At 38.2% G+C, this 6,911-nt stretch overlaps 1 long non-coding RNA gene across 1 annotated transcript in view; it reads right to left on the bottom strand.

Moving 5' to 3' along the window:
* Nucleotides 1–5,036: 5,036 nt before the first annotated feature.
* The window catches only part of LOC114487244 (uncharacterized), a 12,235-nt gene continuing 10,360 nt past the window's right edge, over nucleotides 5,037–6,911 (bottom strand). Inside the window, exon 3 of the long non-coding RNA XR_003682188.2 lies at nucleotides 5,037–5,416. This is a non-coding gene — a long non-coding RNA (uncharacterized lncRNA). The remainder of the gene's footprint in view (nucleotides 5,417–6,911) is intronic.

The following is a 6,911-nucleotide window of genomic DNA, read 5'->3' on the forward strand; positions in this document are numbered from 1 at the left end:
GAGACCGTGTTCGTAGGTCCAATTTGTTCGTAAGTTCAACAGAGCCTAGGTACCCAACTAACACAATCGGCTATATAGGGTAATAGGTTTATAATACTTTTCACACAAATAATACATAAAAAAAAAACACAAAAATAGAAAACATTTTTAATCTTACAGTACATTACCGTGAAAAGTACAGTAGTACAGCACAACAGCTGGCATACAGGGGCTGGCATTGAGGGAACAGGCGAGAAGAGTTACTGACTGGAGGAGGGAGAGGAGGTGGGAGAAGGTAGAGCTGAAGGAGCGTCAGCAATAGGGGACGGAGGGCAAGCTGCAATTTCACTCACGCCTGACGTTAACGGCACAGGTTCTGGTTCCTTGCTGGATTCAATTCTATCTACCCTCTTGAAAAAACGATCCAGTGATGTCTGGGTAGTGGCTCATTTTTTCTCTTCATAGATGATGACACTGTAGCACTGGATTGCATTCTGAACGGCTGCTGCAAACTTCGTGTACCATTCTATGTTCTGGTTCCGTGCCTCAAAAACTAACAGTGCCTCGGGACTTCCCTGGTGGTCCAGTGGTTGAGAATCCGCCTTCCAATGCAGGGGATGCGGGTTCGATCCCTGGTCAGGGAACTAAGATCCCACATGTTGCAGGGCAACTAAGCAGGCACGCCACAACTATTGAGCCCACGCACCACAACTAGAGAGAAGCCCGTGTGCCGCAACAAAAGATCCCACATGCGGCAACTAAGACCTGACACAGCCAAAAATAAATTAAAACAAAAACAAAAAAAAACTAATAGTGCCTCCTCAAATAAAGACAATCCGCTTGCCATTTCCTGCATAGTGAATCTCTTTAGTTCTTCAGCTACTTCTTCCTCTTGTCTCTCTTCGTCCTTTCTCTGGGCCTCCAATTCCATCAGGTCTTCATTAGTAAGCTACACAAAGTAAGTACACAAAAGCACAACCACCTGTAGAGGATGCATGCACGTGACAATGTACGCCAGACATGTGAACTAACTTACGTGATTGGACATGTGAACACAGGTTTGCATCTTTAAAAGTTCACAACTTGAAAGTTTACTGTAAATAGCTCTTAACCTTAGTTGTAAATGAAAGTCTATGGTTTGGCATGTCATTATGTTAAAAACAACTTTCCAATTTAGATCATAGGGTCACTTCTTTAGATAAGTGGGAAAGGTATCAATTGAATTCTAATTAATAGTTACGTGTTAATAGGCTCTGCTAGCTATGGAAAACCAAGTAACTTTTTACAAATGAAGAGTACTTCATCCAAAAATTTATTATATGTGTTTGGAACACTGATTGAAGCCTCACGTGTTATTATTTTTTCTATAAAATCTACTCCAGCCCCTTTCAGTGCAGAGAAATAAGATAGACAAATGCAAGTGCCAAGTCCTCTCCATACTCTTCCAAACGTCTCTCAAAGAATCCTGGTACTCGCCATTCCCACTGCCACTAACTCAATTTAATTCATCTGTACTGTAACAGACTTTTAATTGGTCTTCCAAATATTAAATTCACTATCAATCCCCCTTCCATATCATAGCCAGTGATCTTTCCAAGATGAAAATCTGATCATACAATTCAAGCACTTTACAAAAAACCTTTAATAGCACCAAATTTGTTTAAGAATAGTCTAGATACCTTAATGTGGTTTTTCTAGTCCCTGTTTCTTTCCAACTTAATCTCCCATTATTTTCCTCTCCTTCATTCCGGCCCCCTTACCTCTTCCTAGGAAGCTCTTCTGCACACAGTCCCACCTCCTACACCCAGCCATCCCCTATAGACCCTTCAAATCTCAGTTTAGGTATCACTGTTTGGAATGGGAAAAGATAAATGTGGAAAGAACAAATACAATTCCTTTATGGAGTTTTATTAAAAAGGAAGACGAGAAATGGGCTCAAGAAATAAGTTTGGTAAATGGGAAAAGAATTTGAAAAAGAATAGACGCATGTACATGTATAACTGAATCACTTTGCTGTACACCTGAAACTGTCACAACATTGTTAACCAACTATACTCCAATATAAAATAAAAAGTTGTAAAACATTAAAAAAATTTTTTAAAAAGAAAAAAGTTTGGAATGGGGGTGGGGTATTGACAAGGGAAGGAATAACAGCATTTTTGAATGTTAATGGGGATCCAATAAAAGGGGATATTTTGATGATGTTGGAAAGAGATTGGAGAATTAACTAAATTTATTTCCTTAAGTAGGCCAGAGGTGATGGGATCTAGTGCCCAAGTGGAAGGGCTTGCATTAAATAGAAATATGGAGCGTTCGCTTCCAGTAACTGGAGATAAGGTAGTGTATGTAAGTATAAATGCATAATAGGGAGGTAGATGTGATAGGTGTGGGCACGGGAAGTTCTATTCTGATTGCTTTTATATTCTGCCAGTGAAGTGCTAATCAGGGTCATCAGCTGAGTCAGTTTAGGGAGCAGATGCAGGAAGTTTGAAGAGAAAGAAAAAAGTTAATCTTTCAAAAGTAAGAATGATTGGTATAGGGACAGGTTCTCAAAGTGTGGTCCCTGGCTCAGCAATGGCATCACTTGGTTAAATATGCAAAATTTTGGTCCCCACCCAGACCTGAATCAGAAACTCCAAGGGTGGGGTACAACAATCTGGTTTTTAACAAGCTTTACAGGTGATTCTTTTACAAGCTAAAATTTGAGACCAGGCATATCAGACTCACTTGCAAGGCTTATTGAACCACAGGGAGCTGGGCCCCAGTCTCAGATTTTCTAATTCAGGTCTGGGGTGGAACCCAACCAAGAATTTCCATTTCTAACAAGTTCCCAGATAAAGCTGGTACTGCTGGCCAGCGGGCCACACTTTGAGAACTACTGGTCTAAGGAAATATGGTATGATATAGTTGCATCAGGGGCATATCATGAGGTCCGTGGTCTTAAATTTAAATTGGACTTTCTGTTTGTGTGTGTATGTATGTGTGTGTTTCCCCAGCCACATTCAGTTATACAGGTATAATATTGAATTGAACCAGGGCTGTGATTTAGCCAAGCAAATTCAAAAGCAAAAGAGGAGCAAGGGAATTTAGGATGTGTGTGAAGGAGTGAATATAACTTATTAACCATGAAATTTAAGCTAGGTAAAGAAGAACATGAGGGTTTGGGGGGGCAGTAAATGATAGTGAAAATGTGTTAGGATAAATGCATTATAGATACCTATAGAATTGAATGATTGTTGGGTTTGGAATACTAGAAAAAGTTCAATAGATGGAAAGTGGTGGTCCAAGATGATTGTTAGAAATGGAAATTATGAGGAATTGCCATTACTGGTAATGATAAGGTCAATGTAGGTCTCCCAGATCAAATACAGGATGCCCATTTAAATTTGAATTTTAGATAAACAATGGATACTTCTTAGTATAAGTATGTTCCAAAGTATACTTAGAATGGGTTTATTTTCATCCAATATGCTGATCTTACAATGGGACCCTTCAGCCTAGTAACCTCTGTCCTTCAATTTTGGGATATTTTCTTAAATTATTTGGTTATTTCCTCCCCTTCATTTTCTCTGTTCTTTCTTTCTGGAATCCCTTATATATTGATGTTGTAACTCCTGTCTTACCTGTTTTCTCAAATATTCCACCTCTTGTCTTTTTGCCCATTATCTGGAAGATTTCCTTAACATTATCTAATCCTTTTATTGAATTTATTTCTGCTAACATTTAAAAATTTCCAAGAGCTCTTTTTGCTCTCTGACACTTTATTTTTTATTGTATTCTGTTGCTGTTTCAATAATGCCATATATTATCTTAACACTTTGAAAATATTAATCATAGGGTTTCTGTTTGCTTGTTTTTGAAATTGTCCTCTGTGTATAACCACCGTTTTCTTCCAATTCCATTTTTGTGTGTTATTTCTTAGAAGCTTTCTTCAGAGAGAAGGTAATCTTTAGTTTTCTGCTCATGTTTAAGAGTGAGAGGCTAAAAATACAGTTGGACACTCTGAGCACATAAATGGGCTTATTAAATGTGAGGTACATTGTAGGATGATCTGGCTTTGCTGCTGGGAAACCCCAATACCAGTATATTTAAATGTTTTCTCTTGGGCTGATCAGATTCCTCAGAAAAATGTCTCCAATCTCTTGGAGTCATGTGGTTGGGAAAATGTTGAGGGTCTCAGCATTCTACATGCAAACATTCACTCAAACACAATTTTCAGTGTGTTACCCATGCACACCCTCGACTGTAACTGGTATCATCCCAGCCAGTAAAACCCCTGTTTTACTCTCTCCAAAGAACAAAGCTCCAGCTATCTGCCAGAGTCAGGGGAAAAAATTTGCCCAGCTACATGAACTATAAGAGGAGATGTGTGGCTCTTCATGAATGATAGGATTAGAAAATAACAATTTTGTAATCCCAAAAGAAATAATTGGTTTAGGCCATGATCATCAGTGTATAAAACCATTAGATGAGAGGAGGGCTTAATCTGTCAGCACCTGAAATCATTGTTAATCTTAGCATTATTAAGTGTGGGACAACCAGACATTGTAGGACTTTCAACATGGTATAGTATGAAACACAAAGCACCATGAAGTGTTCTTCCAAAAAAAAGATAACCTGGAATCTCATCAAATCTACAGCACAAACTTCAAACTTTGGGAAATATAGAGGATGAAGGGAGAAGTTAAATGACACTCAAGGGAGCAAATTTACAAATACAGAATATGCAACATTCTCAAGGACAACTGAATTGGTTCTTGTAATAAATCAATACCATAGGGGGAAAAAGTGTGGAAGGAAGAGCTGCTCTAAATTAGAAGACTCTTCTGTGACATGACATTCAAATCACTTGTGTTGACGCTGTTTGGATCCCAATTTAATAAACCAATTAAACAAGACATTTGAGAGCCAACTGGGAAAATTTGGTTATGAACCAGATATAAAACAATACCAAATAATTATTGGTTTTTTTAGATGTGATAACAGCATCATGTCCATTTTTTTAAACATGTATTTTGAAGTATAGAGAAGCAAAATGGCATGCTGTCTATGATTTACTTTATTTTATTTTATTTTTAAAATAATTTTATTAATTTTATTTATTTATTTTTGGCCGTGTTGGGTCCTCATTGCTGGGCATGGGCTTTCCCTAGTTGCGGCGAACGGGAGCTACTCTTTGTTGTGGTGCGCGGGCTTCACATTGCGGTGGCTCCTCTTGTTGTAGAGCACTGGCTCTAGGCATGCGGGCTTCAGTAGCTGTGGCACGCAGGCTCAGTAGTTGTGGCTCGAGGGCTCTGGAGTGCAGGCTCAGTAGTTGTGGTGCACGGGCTTAGTTGCTCCTTAGCACGTGGGATCTTCCCTGACCAGCACTGGCAGGCAGATTCTTAACCACTGTGCCACCAGGGAAGCCCTATGATTTACGTTAAATCAACCTCAGCTAAGAAAATAAGAAAAAAGGAAAAAAACAGATAAGGAGTGGGCAGACAGCAGAAGCAAGAACAACTACAATCCTGCAGCCTGTGGAACAAAAACCACATTCACAGAAAGGTAGACAAGATGAAAAGGCAGAGGGCTATGTACCAGATGAAGGAACAAGATAAAGACCCAGAAAAACAACTAAATGAAGTGGGGATAGGCAACCTTCCTGAAAAAGAAATCAGAATAATGATAGTGAAGATGATCCAGGACCTCGGAAAAAGAATGGAGGCAAAGATCAAGAAGATGCAATAAATATTTAACAAAGACCTAGAAGAATTAAAGAACAAACAAACAGAGATGAACAATACAATAACTGAAGGAATACAATACAATAACTAGAAGGAATCAATAGCAGAATAACTGAGGCAGAAGAACAGATAAGTGACCTGGAAGACAGAATGGTGGTGTTCGAATGCTGTGGAACAAACAAAAGAAAAAAGAATGAAAAGAAATGAAGACAGCTTAAGAGAACACTGGGACAACATTAAATGCAACAACATTCACATTATAGGGGTCCCAGAAAGAGAAGAGAGAGAGAAAGGACCCGAGAAAATGTTTGAAGAGATTATAGTCAAAAACTTCCCTAACATGGGAAAGGAAATAGCCACCCAAGTCCAGGAAGTGCAGAGAGTCCAATACAAGATAAACCCAAGGAGAAACATGCCAAGACACATAGTAATCAAACGGGCAAAAATTAAAGACAAAGAAAAATTATACAAAGCAGCAAAGGAAAAATGACAAATAACATACAAGGGAACTCCCATAAGGTTAACAGCTGATTTCTCAGCAGACACTCTACAAGCCATGATATACTTACTTTTCTTCTCAAGTGTGCATGGAACATTCTCCAGGATAGATCACATCTTGGGTCACAAATCAAGCCTCAGTAAATTTAAGAAAGTTGAAATCATATCAAGCATCTATTCTGACCACATTGCTATGAGATTAGAAATGAATTACAGGGAGAAAAATGTAAAAAATACAAACACATGGAGGCTAAACAATACATTACTAAATAATCAAGAGATCACTGAAGAAATCAAAGAGGAAATCAAAAAATACCTAGAGACAAATGACAATGAAAACACGACGATCCAAAACTTATGAGATGCAGCAAAAGCAGTTCTAAGAGGTAAGTTTATAGCTATACAAGCCTACCTCAAGAAACCAGAAAAATCTCAAATAAACAATGTAACCTTACACCTAAAGGAACTAGAGGAAGAAGAACAAACAAAACCCAAAGTTAGCAGAAGGAAAGAAATCATAAAGATCAGAGCAGAAATAAATGAAATAGAAACAAAGAAAACAATAGCAAAGATCAATAAAACTAAAAGCTGGTTCTTTGAGAAGATAAACAAAATTGATAAACCATTAGCCAGACTCATCAAGAAAAAGAGGGAGAGGACTCAAATCAATAAAATTAGAAATGAAAAAGGAGAAGTTACAACAGACAC

The sequence above is a fragment of the Physeter macrocephalus genome, chromosome 11 (assembly GCF_002837175.3).
Source record: "Physeter macrocephalus isolate SW-GA chromosome 11, ASM283717v5, whole genome shotgun sequence".
Taxonomy (NCBI): Eukaryota; Metazoa; Chordata; class Mammalia; order Artiodactyla; family Physeteridae; genus Physeter; species Physeter macrocephalus.